The sequence below is a fragment of the Podarcis melisellensis genome (assembly GCF_964234715.1).
Source record: "Podarcis melisellensis genome assembly, chromosome: 13".
NCBI classification, from domain to species: Eukaryota; Metazoa; Chordata; class Lepidosauria; order Squamata; family Lacertidae; genus Podarcis; species Podarcis melisellensis.
Window position 1 is genome coordinate 39,519,743 of NC_138545.1, and position 19,913 is coordinate 39,539,655.

At 42.7% G+C, this 19,913-nt stretch overlaps 1 protein-coding gene and 1 long non-coding RNA gene across 3 annotated transcripts in view; one reads left to right on the top strand and one right to left on the bottom strand.

The window, feature by feature from the left end:
• Window positions 1–4,718, bottom strand: part of ACLY (ATP citrate lyase) — a 60,492-nt gene extending 55,774 nt beyond the window's left edge. For both annotated transcript variants that reach the window (XM_081883858.1, XM_081883857.1), the window contains exon 1: window positions 4,555–4,718. The gene's annotated coding sequence lies outside the window, so the exon portion shown is untranslated. The remainder of the gene's footprint in view (window positions 1–4,554) is intronic.
• The window catches only part of LOC309354443, a 609,149-nt gene that overhangs the window by 36,005 nt on the left and 553,231 nt on the right, over window positions 1–19,913 (top strand). The gene's annotated exons all lie outside the window — the stretch shown is intronic.

Here is a 19,913-nt window from a genome sequence, read left to right on the forward strand (position 1 = left end):
CTTAAGAATTCTAGTTAAAGCACAGAAAATAATGCAAATGTTAAGAATGGCTCCATCCTCTACTGCCTTCACTCACAGTTCCCCCAACATCTAGACCATAATGACCACCACCCAGCCGACGAAAACGGAAACACCCCATAAGAAACTAACCAGTTGTATTCAGCCAGCTTGAGTCTGCAGTGACAGTTCAGCCAACACTTAAGAAGAAGGACAACACAGCTAACCTCAATTCCTATCCACTGTCTCCTGTATACAGATAAGGAGAGCAAAGCAGGAGATTAAGTGTCCATTGTTGCCCAAGACAAAGAAAGCATCAGACTTGGTATTCAGGAAGACTTTGTGTCTGTAATGTAAGAGCACTGCACCCATAAGAAGGGCCCTGTTGCATCAGACCAAAAGCTCAGAGCATGAGGCTGATAATATCAAGGTTGCAGGTTCAATCTCCATAAGAGACAGCTGTATAATTCCTGCATTGCAGGGGGTTGGACTCTATGGTTCTACGATCCTGTTCTCACGGCCTATGGAAAGCCCGCAATGAGGGCATGAGGACTAAAGCACTTTCCCCAGCAACGGGTCTTCAGACGAGACTGTCCACAGCCATTGCAAGGGATCAGATATGGACCGATGCACAGGGCTCAATGCCCTAGCACTGATTAGCTATCCACACTGGTTCCTAACAGAACTCGCAGGAAAAGAAACGTCAAAGTTCTTCCTCTTCTCTACCACCTAATCCCTTGACCTTAATTCTCCCTTTGAACAATTGGGGGGGAAAGCACTGAAATGGCACTGACCAAGCTGCTTAAGAAGCACAACAGAACACAACTGTTACACCAAATGTTACGCCATCGGACTGCAGAAGTATTCAGGTTTATAAAAACTAATTTCTACAAGCGTGTGCCACCTTCAGAAGGCAAGCAAACTGCAGTCCAGACTACGCAGTCCAGCCAACCCCAGTAATCTGCCCTCTTTGCTTTGTAAATAAAGTTCAATGGGTACTTAACAGACAGGTCTCGTTCTGGATTAGCGGAGGATAGTGGGTGGGAAGGTGCCAGCCAAGGCACAAAAACAGCGATCAAGATCAGCTTTCCCCATTATTCACTCTGATTTATTAAAGAAGCCAACGCATGGCTTCAAGCAGGCTGAGTCTGTCATTTTTGTGCTTTCGTAACACAGGTCATACCTGAAATCTATGGCTGCAATCCGTCTTTGATTGGAGTCAGTGAAAGATGACATGAGGCGAGGGAGAGGGAAACCAACAAACCATGGATTTCAATGGATCCTGCCTACATTATTATTTTTTCCATTTTTAAATAACACACATGTGTAAAGAGCTGCTCAGTTGCACAGTTAAAATCCCTCATATCTGCACAGATACCACGAACCTGTGCGTTAAAAGTGCATCTTTCATCTTGCTTACAAAAAGCTAAGAAAACTAAGCAGCACTTTGGGTTTGTGGGCTCTGGCTGGAACCAATATCAGGCAGAATGTCTCAGAACACATTTTGTGCTTTTTAAAAATGGTGGTGGGAAGGAATCGTTTATATAAAGTCTCAAGCTTTTAACACTGGAATAGTCCCTCCAAACATCTCTATGGTCTGAAAACTAGAGCATTTAAACCAGAGGCTGGGAACCTGCAGTTCTCCAGATATTGCTGGGTTCCCAACTTCCATCAGCCCCAGCTAACATGGCCAATGGTCATGGATGATGGGAGTTGTAGTCCAACAACATGAGGGAACCAGGTTCCCAGCCTCTGATTTGAGTGAAACAGAGCATCTCTGAAAGCTCCCAATTTGCTGCTTAAAAGAAGGTCAAAACGGCACACTTACAAGAAAGCCTGGGTTGCAGTGTTGGACTTCATAACCTCATGGTTCCCTCCGCCCCCATTATTGGGTTGCTTTGGCATATGGGAAGATCAGACAAAAGCGGTGGGTCTCAGGGGGCCCAAACCCTGCGGTTTTTACATGTCTCCTGACCTACTCCCCCCCCCCCCATTTTAAAAATATTTTAATCTTGCTTATTAGGCAGTTGGGCATCCTCCAAAGCAGCATGTTGGTAAGACTCCCCCACCCCACCCCGCTACCAACTTAACTTGTCCAGAGGCTCCTGAACAAATAAATTAGCACTTGCAAATGTGTGTCAGCAGCCTGGGCTTAAGCACTTAGCAATAATCCTGATGCCCCTCTGATCTACAACTACAAAACCTACCCACACACTTTAGTCCAGAACATCCTTCAAAGAACTCCCAATATCATTAATTATACACTCCAGTCCTCTTTCTACAGTAAAAGAAAACAATTCACTGTTCGACTTAGAGATGTGACATACTGATATATACCAAAAGAGCACCCAGACTTCTATAGAATAATGTTTTGGCCAGCAGAATTTTCAGCTGTTTTTCTTGATTTCCCAGGTTTACATGTCAATATAACTTTGATGTCTCCGACATGATATACCAGAGGTCAACTAAGTAAAATCTCAATAATATTTACCCCCTCACCCTGAATTCTCCGTTTGGTACCTGCTTGTTTAGCCCACGTGAACTCCAACAGCAGAGAGTGGCATTGCTTCGATGGAGGCAAGCTATTCATCATAGGGGCTCTGGAATATTTTGTTACCAATAACCTGCCCTTTAAATACCGTAAGCCTTCCAACTTTCTCAGACTGGATCACTGACCAATGTTCTTGCCTTTTTACTACACATAAACTCTTCCAGTAAAAAGAAAACAGTCTCTCGGGTCCTCTGAGATGGAGGTCACAACTAAGGGGAAAAGACCACATGTGGAAGATTCCAGGTTTAATTCCCAATGTCTCCAATTAAAAATGATCTGCCATCACAGAGCTGTAAAAGGTATCTTGGCCCAAAACACTGGTGGACCAGCTACCAGCCAGAGGAGACAATACTAAGCCATTGTTTTGAGTCACCATGAGGCAGCTCCATATATCCTTAACAGCAAAAATAACATGGGCATTCTCAGTGGGTAGTTTGTTTGAGTTAAAGGTTCCTGTGTCCTATGCACTCTATCACGTTGCTGTCTTATTATTTCTTTAGCATTTAGCTCATGCCAACATAACACTGTAGGACCTACAGAAAACTATCAAGAGAGAACATGATCTGCCCAGAGACAAAATGAAGTCAACAGCTGAGGCAAAAGACTTGACAAAAGTGTGGCAAGGCCAGGGGAGGAGATGGTAATGATGATTTCTTAAACTTGCTAATCTCTTGTTACCTGATGAGCCAAAGGACTTACAACACCTTTCTTTAAAAGAATTAACAAAACAAAAAAAACTCAGTAAGAACGATAGGAAGCTTTGGCAGATGATTGATTTGATCACACCATACTGATTTCCCGGTTACATTTAGGATGGTAAGGTAAAATTTAGCAAGAATGGCATTCTATATCAAGGTATAAGATCTGTGTAGTTGAGCATCTTATTTCCTACATTGGTAGCTTTTTGGAAGCCCACAACAAGGCCACATTAAGCCCTCCTTTGTTCTGCTCCCAAACATCTCTGATGCAACACTGCCTGAGAATATGGACTCTATTTTGGCTCTTAAGACTGATATCCAGTGCTAGGTCCAACTTCCACAAGATTTGTTAAACCTTTTAAAAGCCATCTAAAGTTATCAACCATGACCACATGTTGTGACCAAGCATTCCGTAATTTCATTATGTGATGTGCAAGTACTTCCTTGTCTCTGACCTGAACCTGTGGCAGTCAGTTTCACTAGGTCATGCCTACATGCTAGCACTTATGAAAAGGAGGAAAGTCTCTCTCTTGATTCAACTTTCCATTCTCCCAAAGCACACCTAAGCAGGTATCCCTTTCTCCCTCTGAAGGTCTCTGAAGTTCAAAACTTCAGACCTTCCTTTCTCCACCCAAGTCTTACCCCTTTGTCATCTTAATGCTATCAAAGGCTGATGGAACAATCGAGACCTCCAATGTTCTTGACAATATTTCGCCCAAATAATTTGGCTGCAACCCCTCTGGGTGTGGGGGGGGGGAGGCAGGGGGAGCAGACAATTCACTTCTATCCTGGTGCATAGATGTATTCTCGGAAAATAAAAACAGTGATGCACTTCTGGTGCTATGCACACGGAATGGAAGACTAGTTATTAAAATTGTGCCAAGTGCATTGTGTTTAAAAGAGAAAAAAAGTTTAACAACCAAGAATTACACTTTACTCAATTGCAATGAGAAAACCAAGCAGGCATTCGCCCCGATGACTTTACAATCTAAAACTAGCAATAGGTAAACTCACTGGGGTGAAGGGGCCCTGCTTTTCTCTAGGACCTCTTGCAGGGATGCTGGGGTGGGGAGAAAGTGATGGGTCCCTGGTCGTTCTCGAACAATGCTCCTCTAAAATCATTTCTTCCCCGCTCCCTTTGACAGCCCAGGAGATGCAATGATATAGATATATATTTACCCCCATTGCATCCATGCGGAGAACGAGGCGATGGAAATAAACAGATGCATTTATTCATTTGAGTTTGCATTAATAATAATAATAATAATAATAATAATAATAATAATATCAATGTCTCCCTCCCCTTACCTTTGCTGCAAAGTGCCTTGTCCTTCTTCCCTCCCCCGGGCCTTTCCCAACTTCGGAAGCTGCTGCTCCCCGCTGCTGCTTTCTTGTCGGAGTCTTTCTCTCTCCCCTCGCTTCCCGTCGCCTTCCCCTCTTTTTGGCTCACTCCTCCTTCTCTGCCTCTTCTCATATGGCTAGATGCACTCCCGGCCCTGCCATTGGGCAGCATGGCCCCCACGTGCTGCTTGCCTGAGCGGTGCCTGACTTCGCCCATTGGCTCACCGCCCGCGAGCTGAACACGGGATGCTTGGCGGACGGGGATTCTTGGGGAGGAGGAGTTGCAAAGGCTTCTGGGAGCTGTAGTTTTCCCTATCTGCCAGCTCCCACTTTCCTTACTGTAACTTAACAAGACGGGTGTTTCATACCCTCCAACATTTCTCCGCTGAAAATAGGGACTTCCCATTCCAGAATGATAATTTTACTATTTATACCCCACACATTTTACTGAGTTGCTCCAGCCGCTCTGGGCAGCTTCCAACATATATAAAAACATAATAAAACATGAAACATTTTTTTAAAAAAACCTTCCTTACACAGGATTGCCTTCAGACGCCTCGTATAACTCCATAACCCTCCAAAATTTCTCCAATGAAAAATAGCGACGTCCTAAGGAAAAGTGGGACATTCCAGGATCAAATCAGAAACCGCCTTCTCTAAATCAGGGATGTCCCTGGAAAATAGGGACACTTGAAGGGAGGCTAAGCAACCACATTTCGATTTTATTTAAAATAATGTAAATGGGTTGCCATGGGCGTAGGCAGGATTTATGTTGTGGGAGCAAGACACCTGTCAACATCCTCCATCCAGGTCTGTCGAGCAGATTTGGAATGAAATGTCTCAAGAACAGTTCTGAATTACTGCCTTTTGACCCCAAGCGCTCAGAAAAATCTGTCAAAATCTTTCCACAATTTCTACTTTTATTTAAGTATTTTTTTTTATTTATTTATTTGATTTGGAGGGGGGCAGCCTGCCCTCCTGCCTCCCCTGAGGTTACGCCCATGTGGGTTATTTTTAATTTTTTGTTAAAGTGAAATTATCATTCTTTTAAAAAAGTGGAAACTGAATATTGGGGGTTTGACTAGATGACCCTTGGGGTACCTTCCAACTCTGCAACAGGGGTGGACTTGGTAATAGGGCACCCTAAGCAAGGACAAAATTTGGCAGCCCTCTCCCCCAGATATTTCTTATTTTCACAACAATTCCTTTTGGTACAGTTTTCCCCTATGTTTACTTGTATATTTATCCATATAAATATAGGTTTTAAAATTATTATTATCATTATTATTATTTTACTTATATATTTACCCCTATAAATACAGGTTTTTTAATTATTATTGTTATTTTGTACCCCCTTAGCTCGGTGCCCTGTGCAGGGAACCACCCACACCACCCTACATCTGGTGCTGCTCTGCAATTTTATGATTCAAATGTATAATTATGTTTATAAAATGGGTCACTATAGGCTCATGCAGAAGCTAGAGTTCCTTGGGACACGTGGCAACTCCCAGTGCTTCTGAGAACATTTCCCCTTATCGGTTTATAATTTAGGCTGCAATTGTGCAACATACAATTTCTGGTTATTATTCATATATTTGTTTTATCTATGTATTTTATTCATCAGACGGCGGACACAGGGCCAGCCCCACCATTAGGCAGAGTGAGGCAGCTCTCAGGTGCAGCGGAAATTCTGGCCCACCATCAGTAGAGGAGGTGCCATCTTGTCCTTTCGCCTCAGGCAGCAAAGTGTATTGGGCAACCACACAGTTATTGACTGTAAGATGCCCAGGCCTAACACCCACCTGTTCCTTGGTGAAAACTTTATTAATCTCAGCCCAAACTTCCAATTTAAGACTCCTCCACACTGCCTTTCATCCAGCTGCTCTCCCTTGGGAAAAGCCACTCTTTAGTGCTCAATCGGAACAATTGGCAATCTGGATTTCCAGCTGAACACTAAAGAGGGGGTTTAAGGAGCAGGCAAGTGGAAGTGTGAACGAGCCCTTAGAAAACAGGTATCTAGAACAAATTTTGGAGGCTATGAGCACCACTGATTCAGTGGAAGCCCCAGTGCACCAAACCAGAATGTCAGATACGCCACTGCCCAGGCAGAGGTGCTGGCAGAACAACTCAAGATATGCATGCTGGTGAAACAGGTTAAAAGGTGCAGAGTCACTGGCAGGGCATGAACTGCACTGGGGAAGATCACACATGTGCCGTATCCTGTATCCCTTCAATTCAGAGCCCTGACACTATCACTGGCACAACTTTATTTGAGACCAATTGATTGATTGATTGATTGATTGAATTTATATACCGCCTTATACCCGAAGGTATCAGGGCAGTTCACAGAAAAGATCACAATATATAAAATCAAAATAATAACAATAACCCAATAACACCCCCCCCCCCAAAAAAGAGCTGCATTTTAAAAGGGCATGGGATGTCGGATCAGGTAAACCAAAGGCCTGGTTAAAAAGGAAGATTTTTGCCTGGCGCCCAAAGGTGTATAATGAAGGCGTCAGGCAAACTTCCCTGGAGAGAGCATTCCACAGATGGGGAGCCACTGCAGAGAAGGCCCCGTTCTTGTGTTGCCACCTTCTGGACCTCTCAGTGAGGAGGCACACAAAGGAGGGCCTCAGAAGATGATCTCAGAGTCCGGGTAGGTTCATATGGAAAGCAGCAATCAGTGGCGTAGCGTGGGGGGTGCAGGGGGGGGCTGGCCGCACCGGCCGCAACATCTGGGGTTAGGGTTAGGGGGCGCAAATCCATGGGTTAGGGGACGCAAATTACTTGCCCCGGGTGCTGACAACCCACGCTATGCCACTGGCAGCAATCCATGAGGGATTGTGGTCCTGAGCCGTTTAAGGGTATTGACTTTTATTTATTTAAACAATTCATATACCGCTGAACTACAATTGTTTCTAAGTGGTTCACAAAGATACAATATATTTAAAAAACACAGGAAACTTCTCTCCCTCTGGCTTCCCTCCCATTCCCTTGCCCCTGGGAGCATGTGTGCATTTGTTTGTGTGCATTAGCCACCCCATTTTTTCAATAAGTGGTGCCTACAAGGAAATTGGAAGGAATCCTTCTGTACGGATTTGATCCAGCAACACCCTGAGAACAAACAGTGTTCCTTGCTGCTGCTACTGCTGCTGCTACCTGATTTTTATGGCTTCCTTGTATAGTATTTTTTGGGGGGAGGGTAACCTTTTTACCCTTGGGTGTGGTTCAAACCAGCAATTTCCTGACCGTTGTTGCTTTAACAGCCTGTGGCTAGTTGTCTATATTTCTTGCATATTAGGGTGTGTGGCAATGTGAGTACTGGCTTGACCAGATGGGCTCCCTCTATTCCTGCATGGCGCATGGGGGCAGTGAGATCCCTGGCTGGTGTGCTGTGACATGTTTCCAAAGATGCTAATGTGTGTGTGTGTTATTTAATAATAATAATAATAATAATAATAATAATAATAATAATAATAATAATTTTTTATTTATACCCCGCCCTCCCCAGCCAAGGCCGGGCTCAGAGCGGCTTACAAGCAATAATAAAAACAAGATGAATGATTACAACTTAAAAACAAAAATAAAATACAACATTAAAATAATGGAACATTAAAATATTAAAATGTAGCCTCATCGCAGGAGGAGAAGGAAAAGAAAGGGGGGAGAGGGGGGGGAGGGAATCAAATTGGCTCCAAGCCAAAGGCCAGGCGGAACAACTCTGTCTTACAGGCCCTGCGGAAAGAAATCAGATCCTGCAGGGCCCTGGTCTCATGAGGCAGAGCGTTCCACCAGGCCGGAGCCAGAGTTGAAAAGGCCCTGGCTCTGGTTGAAGCCAATCTAACTTCCTTAGGGCCTGGGACCACTAGGGTGTTGTTATTTATGGACCTTGAGGCTCTCCGTGGGGCATACCAGGAGAGGCGGTCCCGTAGGTACGAGGGTCCTAGGCCATGAAGGGCTTTAAAGGTCAAAAGCAGCACCTTAAATCTGACCCTGTACTCCACCGGGAGCCAGTGCAGCTTGAAAAGCACTGGGTGAACATTTGCTTTTGAAGCTGTTTTTGTGTTTTCCAGTTCTGTATTTCCCCCTGGCCTGAGCACACATTAGATATGGCAGCTGTTTTGCCAGTGCAGTAGTAGTATATCTCCAGTCCTGGAATAATATATGATTCCCATTTTGTACACATTGTGCAGAATGCCTTTCATTCACTACTAACCACAAATCAACCCTACACATTTTGGTTCAGTTTTGTAGGGAAATCTCCATGATGTTAATTCGTGTAAATGAACTGGCCAGTACAGTGGTACCTCGGGTTACATACGCTTCAGGTTACATACGCTTCAGGTTACAGACTCCGCTAACCCATAAATACTACCTCGGGTTAAGAACTTTGCTTCAGGATGAGAACAGAAATTGTGCTCCACCGGCACAGTGGCAGCAGGAGGCCCCATTAGCTAAAGTAGTACTTCAGGTTAAGAACAGTTTCAGGTTAAGAACGGACCTCCGGAACGAATTAAGTACTTAACCTGAGGTACCACTGTATTGATGCCCAATCGTCTCGATAGATTTCAGACACCTTTCTGTTGCAATTGAACTGCTGGTCTGCTGCTACCTTACCATCTTCTCTGTGTATTTTTTTAACTTGAAAGGCCTTCACCATGCGATTCTAGTCAATTAGGTATCCCAGAGTATCTCCACAAATAGCTAATAAGATTTGGCTATGTGACTGAGGGCAAGCAAAGCCCTCATATTATGCTCACTCTGCCTGTGTTCTGGAGAGGAGAGTGTGTCCCCATTGCCAAGGCAACCCAGCCAATATGCCCTGACTTGTGGTGTTGCACTAGCAGTTTTATTACCCATCAGTGCAGCATAATTAGGCTTTGTCTTGATTTAGCTCTAGTGGTACATAACGCATGACTTGTTGCCTCTGAGCTTAGGCAAGCATCCACAGTAATGACATCCAGGTGTCTCTTAAAAACACCTTTGAGCTCCCAGGCCTTTGCTGGTGCTTGATCTCAGTACATTAGATTTTGTTTTACTCTGTCCTAGTTCTTCAGTTGCATTCTCTTCCTGTAACAGCCGAAGAGGAAGGCAAGTTTCGCAAATCCTCACCGTGATCAACTCCCGCCAGGAAACCTATGTCTCCCACTGTGGAAAGATGAGCGGAGCCAGAACTGGCCTCCACAGTCACCTACGGACACACTGTTAAGACCATATATTCATGGAAGGCAATCTTACTCGGCTACGAGTGATCACAGAAGAAGGAGAAGGAGAAGAAAATACAGTGGTACCTCGAGTTACAGACGCTTCAGGTTACAGACTCCGCTAACCCGGAAATAGTACCTTGGGTTAAAAACTTTGCTTCAGGATAAGAACAGAAATCGTGTAGCGGCGGTGCGGTGGCAGTGCGAAGCCCCATTAGCTAAAGTGGTACCTTAGGTTAAGAACAGTTTCAGGTTAAGAACGAATTAAGTTCTTAACCAGAGGTACCACTGTATATCTTAATATTGCTGCATGCTGCCCTGAGACTTGATGGGGGAAGCAGTATGGACATGTTTTTAATAATAAATAAGTAAATAAACGATGATACAGATAGGGATGTGTATCCAAACAGGGAGATTGTGCATGAACCTAAAGCAGTGCATTAATTTCGCCCTCACTAATCCTACCATTATGAGCAACTGCATTGAAGGGAAGGGATAATGGTCCAATTGCGTTCATAACAAGGGCACATTCCCTTTGAGATACCCGGTGCTTTTTCTCTGGGGAGACGCAGGGGTACGCATATCCCTAAACATTTTGTGAAACTAAGTTTGGCCTCATTGAAGGGCAGTATTTCAATATGAGTAGGAAAATGAGAGTACCCCTTAAACATTTTTTTAAGGGAAAAAAAAGCACTGGAGATACCCAACCCTTTTGCAAAGGGGTGCAAATAATAATAAAAAAAAACCACAGCCAGAAAAGATGGGAGCTTACTTCAAGGGACAGAAGGACAAAACATCAACCTAAACACACACACAGCTTTGGCTTAGCACCAGTATCTGGTTAGCTACACACTCGCCTGCCTCTTATTTCTTAAACTTGGATCCGGCTATCTTAAGCAAGAGAAAGGTTGCAAAAGAGAAATAAGTCAGGAGAGGAGGAGTTGGGGAGACTGAATTTGCTCTAAGCCTGAGGAAAGGGTGTGTAACAGTCAGAAGGTGTCAGCATGACAAAACTGCTCTGAAGTTAAAATCTCAAGTAGTGGCCTGATGTTGACTGGACTGTGTGTAAATGATTGCTCACTCTTTGGGCAAGATCTTGAAGGGTGTGCAGATGCTAAAAGCGCGTATGGCCCAATCCTGGTGTCCTTCCAAAAGCGGGTCAGAGGAGGATTGCAAAACTCTGGAGGAGGAGGATTGGGGAGGCGTCATTTGGCAAAAGAAGAGGAGTTTCCTCACTCCTCCTTTCATTGACCCAAGCCTGCTTGCTCTCATTACATCAGCTATGCAAACGAACACAACCTGAACTGCAATGCTGCTTATTAAAGGAAAAGGTGAGGTTGGGAATGATAGGAACATGGGGACAGAAGCATGGATGTGTCAGAAAACCACTTCAACTAACGGGAAACACACAGTGGGTGGTATTCAACTGAGTTTTGCTCAGAGCAGACCTGGTGAAATTAATGAACCTAACTTAGTCACTCTCATTAATTTTAATGGCTCTACTCTGTAAAACTTAGTAGGCCACCACCCAATACCACATGCTTTTATTCCACATTATTCAATTCTCAGTTTAAGTATTACAAAAACACATCACCTTACGTAGGTTTGCCAATTTTTCCAACCAGCACCTGCTCCTTTAAAACCTTTAACAGAAGCTCAAGGAGCTGGCATCAGTAAGCTACCGTATATTTCTGAAATAGAGTCATGAGTGGATTTCATGCTCTTTATTCAGCTCATAGTGGTGAGGAGGAATCGAAGTCCCCCCAAAGCATCTGCTTTATATACATTATTTACACAATGGGCTGCACGTGATTGGCTAATTCCGGAATTCTCCTGTAGGCCAATCAGGTTGTGGATTCACTTCCATCTGGAGCTGGATTGGGTGGCTCCTGTAGACCAATCATACTGCTGCATTGTTCGAGGACCAATCAGACTGCTGCGTTTTGGATCCTATTGTTCGAGGACCAATCAGACTGCTGCATTTTGGATCCTATTCAACTCAGTACTGTACATAACAATTTCTAACCTCCATGGTTACAGCTTTGCAGCACAAGCCTAGGCATGTTTACTCAGAAGTAGGGATCGTTTGCCATTCTGCCGTGCATTCATTGCATGCAGCCCCATTTCCCTTCCACTGCAGTTCATCTTCCACCCAAAACTACGTTATTTGTCTCTGCTGTGGCAATATTACGTCACTTACATAAGTTACATAGTTAGTGCAATTTATGCAACACATAGAATTATCCAGCATTCCTACTCAGAAATAAGTCCTGCTGCATCCAATGAAGCGTAATCCCTAGTAAGTGTTTTTAAGACTGCAGCCTTAACTTGGAGAGAGAGAGAAAAGTTTTGCATTGCCAAATCTTGCCAAATCCTGGTCCAACATTCTCTTTTAAACTGTGGCCAGCTGGAAGCCACTGAGAAGCTCAGAGAGGGGGGCAGGGAAATACCTGGAGAAAGATATTAGGTTATTCACACAGCACACAATTAATATATGGAATTGACTAATATAAGATGTGGTGGTGTTTTTAAATAAATGCTAGAAAAGGATTAGAAAGATTAACCCAGGAGAGGTCTATCAAGGGCTATTTGTAACAATTGTTTTGACTATTACACAGGTCACCATCATAGGAGCTATATTTGAGGGGGCCAGAAGAAGAAGTAGAAGAGTTTGGATTTGATATCCCGCCTTTCACTCCCCTTAAGGAGTCTCTAAGTGGCTAACAATCTCCTTTCCCTTCCTCTCCCACAACAAACACTCTGTGAGGTGAGTGGGGCTGAGAGACTTCAGAGAAGTGTGACTGGCCCAAGGTCACCCAGCAGCTGCATGTGGAGGAGCGGAGACGCGAACCCGGTTCCCCAGATTAGAGACTACCGCTCTTAACCACTACACCACACTGGCCAGGCCCCCATAACGTTGATGGGCATTTCCATTCAAATGGTTTGTGTGCACTACGTCATGTGATTGATTGTGCAAGGCGGGGCTTACCTGGTCCCCACAATATTTTATTCAAGATGGCACCTCTGGTCACCATCACAAAACGTTCAGAAGCAAAATATTTGATAAGGGGCGCGAGAATAAAACAACACCCCAACTGATCATAATTTAGGTGCCACAATCATAGTAATAATAAACCCTATATGTTACCTAAACACCTAGTTCTTAAAACCAGACCAAAAATATACACCCAGATTAATCCTGGTGGTAAATATGGACCATTAATATGGCTATATTACATTGGAGATAAAGCAATCCATTAAGATGGATCGCTTTATCTCTAAACATTTGGGTCCGTCCCCCCCCCCCGGCTGTGGTAGCTACCAGAGGTTTCCTATTAGGGCTTGATTAATCATCTGGATAGGGACGTGGGTGGCGCTGTGGGTTAAACCACAGTGCCTAGGACTTGCCGATCAGAAGGTCGGCAGTTCGAATCCCCGTGACGGGGTGAGCTCCCGTTGCTTGGTCCCAGCTCCTGCCAACCTAGCAGTTTGAAAGCACGTCAAAGTGCAAGTGGATAAATAGGTACCGCTCCGGCGGGAAGGTGAATGGCGTTTCCGTGCGCTGCTCTGGTTCTCCAGAAGTGGCTTAGTCATGCTGGCCACATGACCCGGAAGATGTACGTTGGCTCCCTCGGCCAGTAAAGCGAGATGAGCGCCGCAACCCCAGAGTCGGTCACGACTGGACCTAATGGTCAGGGGTCCCTTTACCTTTACCTTTAATCATCTGGATAAGGGCCAAGCTACATATGACATGAAATGTGTGCTTGAATTGACATCAGTGCAGGGGAGGGCACTGATCACGATCAAAACTTCAGCATGCAGGGGTGCTATGCCTACCTCAATTGGTTTCCTTTGTGTTATGTATTGAAGTTCTCACCCTGGCCACCAGGAGTATTGTGTATATAGTTTTCACTCAGGTCCACGTCAGTTACTTTAGGTGGGAAACCCTGGGTTGTTGTTGCTACAATGTTGACAGCCGGTTGCTTATAACAGTGTTTCCCAACCTTGGGTCTTCAACTGTTTTTGGACTACAATTCCCATCACCCCTGACCACTGATCTTGCTAGCTAGGGATGATGGGAGTTGGAGTCCAGAAATAGGTGGAGACCCAAGGTTTGGAAACACTGGCTTATAAAAGCAGGCCGGCTGAGCTGTTTGCTGTTCAGTTCTGTTCCAGCTTACAAATAAAGAGCTGTTTTGGAGAAATCGCTGTGTCGTCTGCTATGTCTACCCACAACTTAACACTTTGAATGACTTATTGGTGATTTGCAACATTTGTGTTTATTTGGAAATATATAGGCTGAGCATAGGTGGAGACTCACAGCTTAACACGCCAGCAGACGCCCTCAGTATCTTCCAGAGCTCCGACTAAGCTCTCTGACTCTCAGCCTGTATCCGTTCAAGGGCTCTTCTCTACCTGTTTATTGGGCATTCATCCTGGGACATTTTTTTTTTTTAAATATTTATTAGGGTTTTTAAAGACAGAAAAAAAAGTACATTAATAATAAACAGTATTGTTTGTTTTAACAAAGTTTCATGTCTTCTTTGAACTTCCTCACGCCTCCCGCTCCCATTTACATCATTAATAAATTTTTGTCAAGCAAATTATCATCTTATTTCCAGCTTGTGTATCAATAAAATACAATAAATTAATTCTCCTTCAAATTTGTTTCTCTTAATCTCTCTTATTATCATTTCCTGATCTATTTTAGTGATGGCCAATTATTTATAACCAAGCATCTTTTTTAACATTCCATTAAATCACAATATTTTTGTAAATAAGTCTTAAATTTCTTCCAGTCCTCTTCTATCCTTTCTTCTCCCAGGTCTCGGATTCTGCCAGTCATCTCCGCCAATTGCATATAGTCCATCAGTTGCATCTGCCATTCTTCCAGTGTGGGTAGATCTTGAGTTTTCCAATTCTTGGCAAGTAGTATCCTTGCTGCTGTTGTCGCATACATGAAAAATGTTCTATCTTTCTTTAACACCTTCTGGTCGACAATGCCCAGGAGGAAGGCCTCTGGTTTCTTAGTGAAGGTATACTTAAATACCTTTTTCAACTCATTATATATCATTTCCCAGAAGGCCTTCACCTTAGGGCAGGTCCACCAGAGGTGGTAGAATGTTCCTTCACTTTCCTTACATTTCCAACATTTGTTATCTGACGAATGGTATATTTTGGCAAGTTTAACTGGGGTCATGTACCATCTGTATATCATTTTCATTACATTTTCTTTCAAAGCATTACATGCAGTAAAATTCAACCCAGTGGTCCACAACCTTTCCCAGTCCTCAAGCATAATGTTATGCCCAATGTCCTGTGCCCATTTTATCATAGCCGACTTAACCATTTCGTCTTGTGTATTCCATTTCAACAGCAAGTTATACATTCTTGAAAGTACCTTAGTCTTAGGTTCTAACAGTTCTGTTTCCAACTTCGATTTCTCCACCTGGAATCCTAACTTTTTATCACTTTTAAAAATTTCCTTAATCTGAGCGTAGTGTAACCAGTCTCGCACTTTATCCTTCATTTTCTCCATACTCTGCAGTTTCCAATTGTCTCCTTCTTTTTCTAGCAGTTCCCAATATTTTGGCCAGTAGGCTTCCATATTGGTTCTTTTTCGGGCCTTAGCTTCCAAAGGTGAAAGCCACCTTGGTGTTTTATTTTCCAGTAAGTCTTTATATTTTGTCCAGACATTAAACACTGCTTTTCTGACAATATGGTTCTTAAAGGCCTTATTGATCTTGACTTTATCATACCACAAATATGCATGCCAACCAAACGCATTGTTATAACCTTCCAGATCTAAGACATCAGTGTCCTCAAGAAGTAGCCAATCTTTTAGCCAGCAGAAAGCTGCGGCTTCATAGTACAACCTTAAGTCTGGCAGGGCAAAGCCCCCTCTTTCCTTTGCATCTGTTAATATCTTAAACTTGATTCTGGGCTTTTTGCCCTGCCAGACAAATTTGGAAATATCTCTCTGCCACCTCCGGAAACACTCTGTTTTGTCCACAATTTGCAATGTTTGAAACAAAAACAACATCTTTGGCAGCACATTCATCTTAATTGCAGCAATTCGGCCTAACAAAGAAAGCTTCAGCTTTGCCCAACTTTCCAAGTCTCTCTTAATTTCAGACCAACATTTTTCATAATTATCTTTGAATAGACTCAGATTCTTGGCTGTTATATTAACCCCTAGGTATTTTACCCTTTTCACCAATGATAATTCTGTTTCTCTCTGAAACCGTTCTGACTCTGTTTCTGTCATGTTTTTCCCTAGCACCTTCGTTTTTTGTTTGTTTAGCTTAAATCCTGCAACCTGACCAAAGTCATGTATCAATTGTAATACTCTTTTCGTACTAGATTCTGGCTCCTGCAGTGTCAAAACTAGGTCATCTGCGAAAGCTTTCAGTTTATATTGTTTCGCTCCGACCTGGATCCCCCTCACCAACCGATCACCTCTAATCATATTCAAGAGCACCTCCAGAACTGAGATAAATAACAAAGGGGAAATCGGGCAGCCTTGTCGTGTTCCTTTTTCAATTTTAAATTCTTCCGTTACCACATTGTTAACTATCAATTTAGCTTTTTGTTCTGAATATATTGCATCAATCCCATTTTCAAAACCCCGCCCCACTCCCATTTCTTTTAAATTTCCCTTCATAAATTTCCAAGAGATGTTATCGAAGGCCTTCTCCGCGTCTATAAATATCAGCACCGCTTTAGTGTTTATATCTGTTTGCAAAAGTTCCAAAATATCAATAATGTTCCTTGTGTTTGCAAACATATGTCTACCTGGGAGAAAGCCAGCCTGGTCCTTGTGAATTACTTCATTCAGAACTTTTTTAAGTCTGCCTGCCAAAACATCAGCAAATATTTTGTAATCCACATTTAAGAGGGAGATGGGGCGATAGTTCTTAAGTTGTGTCTTTTCAGTTTCCGATTTTGGTATCAACGTGATAAAAGCTTCCTTCCACGATTCCGGCGCCTTCTTTCCCTCCAGAATTCCATTGCTGACCTCCATTAAGGGTTGAATCAAATAGTCACTCATTGTCTTATAATACTTGGAAGTCAGACCATCTGGTCCTGGAGATTTGCCCAACTTCATATTCTGAATGGCATGTTCAATTTCTTGTCGTGTTATTTGACTGTTCAGGAGTAATCTATTTTCTTGTGTGAGTTTTTTAAGACTATTTTTTTCCAAAAATTGTTCAATCTCAACCTCATTTTGCGGCCCTTGAGTATATAATTTCTTAAAATATTTCTGAAAAGATTTCCTGATTTCCACAGGGTTCTGAATATTTTTCCCTTCAATTTCTAAATTTGTTACTGTATTCAGCTTTTGTCTCTTCTTCAACTGCCAGGCCAGCAGTTTCCCACATTTATTAGCCGATTCAAACGTTTTTTGTTTCATGGACTTAATCTTCCATTCTATTTCCTGATTTATCAATCTAGAATATTGTGCCTGGTGGAGTTTAATTTCTCTCAGAGTCGGCTGCGACTTCGGGTTTCCTCTTAGCTTCTTTTCTAATTCTTTTATTTTTTCCAAGATCTTATCTTTCTTTTCATTTTGTTTCCTTTTCTTAATAGCATTCTGTTGTATTAAGAACCCTCTCATCACGGCTTTACTCGCGTCCCAAATTGTTCTTTTTTCCACCGTTGTGTTCAAATTTATTTCGAAATAGTCCTTTAAAACTTTTTGGGCCTTCTTAATAATCTCCTGATCTCTAAATAGATTGTCATTCATCTTCCATCGAAAGGAGCCGGTTGGTAATAGTGTCAGGTCCATTCTCAAAGCGTTATGGTCGGAGCAGGTCTTTGGGCAGATTTCCACTTTTCTGACCTTAGGTGCCAGACATCTAGTGATCCATATTTGGTCGATTCTTGTCCAAGTCAGATGGGCTTCAGAGAAGAATGTTCCTTCCTTTTCCAAGGGGTTTCTCGTTCTCCAGATATCAATCCAGTCCATGTTGTCTGTCATTTCAAAAAAGGTCTTTGGTAGTCTGCCATCTTTGGTAACTTTTTGACTTTGCGACTTATCCATGTTGGTTGATACAATCCCGTTCATATCTCCCATCATAATGATGTTGTCATAGTCCAGATATTCCAGCATGCTCTCATGCAACTTCTTATAAAATTCCGATTTCCCTTCATTTGGTGCATAAATTCCTAATAGCAAAATTTTTTCTCCTTGGTGCTGTATTTCAATTGCCAAGATTCTGCCTTGTTCATCTTTAAATAATAATTTAGGTGAAAGGCTCTCCTTTGCATATATCACCACCCCTCTCTTCTTTACTCTGTCTGAAGATATAAATTCCTGGCCAAGTCTTTTGTTTACCAAAATTTTTCTGTGGAGCCTAGTCACATGTGTTTCTTGCAAGCAAATAATGTCCAAATGTTCCTTTTTTAATATATGAAAAAATTTCTTCCTTTTCTCGGGAATGTTACAGCCATTTATGTTCCAGCTCAGAAGTTGCAGAGACATCCTGTATAAATCTGGTTACTTTTCAGGGGGTGGTACTTTGTCAACCAAGGGTGCCGGTTCCTTTGGTGCTCCAGGCTCCGGCGGTGATCCAAGTCCTTTATGGAGGTCTTCTCCGTACTGATTCAGAAATTTATCTCTTTCTTCCAATGTCCTGATTTTAATCTTCCTTCCTCTAAAAGTAAACGATAATCCTTGAGGGAAGTCCCACCTAAAGATGATTGAGTTGCTCCTCAATAGTTTTGCTAGTTCCAAGTATTCGGATCTCAAATCCAACAGCTGTCTAGGAATATCCTTATAAATTTCAATTCTTTTACCCAAAATGTCCAGTGATTTTGTGTAATGTAGGCCCAGAATCTTATCCCTTTCTTCCTTTGATCTCAATGTTATCAAGCAATCTCTGGGTTTGTCTTTTCTTATCAATCTTCCCAGCCTGAAAGCTGATATAATTTTAAAGTCTTTTTCCTCAAGTTTCCACTGCACAGAAAATATTTTGGTCAGGAACTCAGCCAGTTTGTCTTCTTCCACTTCTGATACAAATCTTATTCTTAAATTGGTCTCCCTATTCTTCAATTCAATCATCGAAAGATAGGTCTGATGTTCACCCACTTGTTTGTTGAGTGGTCTTACTTCTTTTTCCAACTGTCCAAGTCTTTGGCTCGTGTCTTCAACCAATTTCCTGTTTTCCCCTGAAGCCTCCTCCAATTTTGCAATCGATTGAGTATTCTGTGCCACTTGCCCGGTTATTCTATTTAAACATTCTGTGTTCTGGTCTATTTTCGCAGTTTGCTCATCGGCCTTTTTGTCCAAAGATTCCACTCTTTTGTCCAAAGATTCCAATTTTTCAAAAATTTTCTCTAAAATGGAAGAGGCTGATCCTGAAGCCATATCCTCCAGTTGTAAATCCTCTGTCTCTCCTCCCCCTGCTTGTGGCAAGGAAGCAGCTTCTTCCTCAGAATGTAAAATAGGCACAGACGATCTACGTTGTTGTAAAGTTGAGGCTAGAGTTGTTTGTCTTGTTCTTGGTCTCTGTTCTTTTTCCTTAATCTCCTTTTTCTTTGCGCCACTCATTCCAAACTTATCTAATAGTCAAGGTCAAGCTGAGTTGTTCCCATGAGAAAAAGACAGTCCAGGTGCAGCACTCAGCCAGCAGGCCAAGAAATTGAAAATAAAACAATATCACTGTCGTTAAGTCCAAAAACCTCTAGGGGGAGCTTGAAAAGTTTTCTCAGGAAGGATTATCCAGAAATAAGAGTTAAAGTCCCAAAAACCTTCCAATGTTAAGTCTTTAGCAGAGTTGGTATTATATAAATACAATGTCTCAAAACAGTGCTTACTGGTACTTCAAATGGTGTTATAAAGTAACATAGTCCATACCTCAGATTTTCTCAGTTTATGTATCCAGCTGCTTGGGTCTGCAAACCGATTGCTACTGTTACCAGGCAGCTCCAGCCCTGGTTTCTTTCTTTAGAATTGTAACTTCAACAGAAAGAGGTTTCAAAGTCCATGCTAACACATAAATCCAATGCTTAAGCTCCTTTTCTGTCTTTAAATACAGCTCAGTAAATGCTCAGATCCAGTCAGTAAAAAAAAAAGCAAGTTTACTCACAGCCTCCACTCCTCCAGCTCTTTGCGTT